The sequence below is a fragment of the Corvus brachyrhynchos genome, unplaced genomic scaffold (genome assembly GCF_000691975.1).
Source record: "Corvus brachyrhynchos isolate BGI_N302 unplaced genomic scaffold, ASM69197v1 scaffold47, whole genome shotgun sequence".
In the NCBI taxonomy this organism is placed as follows: domain Eukaryota; kingdom Metazoa; phylum Chordata; class Aves; order Passeriformes; family Corvidae; genus Corvus; species Corvus brachyrhynchos.
Genome location: NW_008239292.1, coordinates 1,042,546 through 1,043,909, shown reverse-complemented (window position 1 = coordinate 1,043,909; position 1,364 = coordinate 1,042,546).

Below are 1,364 nucleotides of genomic sequence, written 5' to 3'. Positions count from 1 at the left end.
CGTTTTTGGGTCAAATCTCAGCTGCTTTTTTCAGCCCCAAATTCCTCCCTTCAGGAATTCCCCCCAGCTCCAAAGAGGCAGCAAAACCTCTCCGGAGCTGGGGAGAAATTGGAAAAATTCCTGCCTCATTCCCAGATTTCAATCCTTAAAAAAAACCCATCCCAACTTCTGCTCCAAATCAGCTTTTCCTGGGATAAATCGGAAGCAGCTCAGTTCTGGGGGGAGGATGGGGCAGCAAAATTCACGAATACCCCGAAATTTAACTCAAAATCCACCCCAAAATTTCACTTCCCGGGGGGGTTTTGAAACCAAAACCTGAGCGAGGAAAATCCCGGGGCAGCAGGAAAGGCCCGGGGGGGTCTCCCAGCGCCAGACTTGTTGCTCAGCCTGGAATTGCCTCTGGAATTCCGCTGCAGAGGCTGGAAATCCTCGGGATCAGCCGGGGCTGGGGAGGGGGGAGCGTTTCCCTCTCGGGGTGGGGATTTTGGGGTGGGGGCAGCGCTGCCCTGCCTGCTTCCATCCCCGCCGCTCGCATTCCCGGAATTCCTGGCATCTGGAATGCTGCGCGAGGGGAAGGAGGGTGGCTGATGACAGCCCTGCTGCTCTCCGATCCCGAGCGAAGATTTCCCTCTTTGTTTGGGGGGTTTTTTTCCCCCCTTTTTTGCGGTTTTTTCCTTCATTTCTCAGGGCTCTGCTCCTTCTGCTGCGAACCAATCCCAACCCCAACCCCAGATTCCTGCCAGGAATCAGGGATGGATCCCGAGCTGCAAACGGATCATTTATTCCCCCTCTGCTCTTGGGGGGGTCCCTGCTGGGTTTTCCACCCGGGAAAAGCTCAGAATTCCCTTTTCGGGCAGGGAATTTCCTCCCCCTCCCCCGCGATCCCATCGCTGCCTTCTCCTCACCTGCGCCTCTGGAGCTGGGATCGCACCCTGGAATTGCCCGGGACCGGCGCACGGAGCTCCCGCAAAGGCTGGGATGCGTTTGGTGCTCCACGAGTGGGAGCGATGGGATCCCGAATTTCCCCGAATTACCCCCAAAAACCCCGGGGTGACCTCCTGGATCGGCTGCGGGAGGGAAAGCTGGAGGTTTTTCCCTTTAAATAACCATTTCCCAGGATTTTTATCGTTCCTTTTGATGAGTTTTTGATGAGTTTTCCAAGTCCTGGGGGGGAGCTTGTGCAGCTCTTTCTTGAGGTGTAAAAAGGCACTTTCGGGTGTCCCGGGTGGCACCAAATTTATTTATTTATTGAGCGCCGAATTCCACGCGTGGCTCTTCCTCAGCCGGGGGAGGAGGGGGGAAATAAAATAAATAAAATAAAATAAAATAAAATAAAATAAAATAAAATAAAATAAAACCACGAA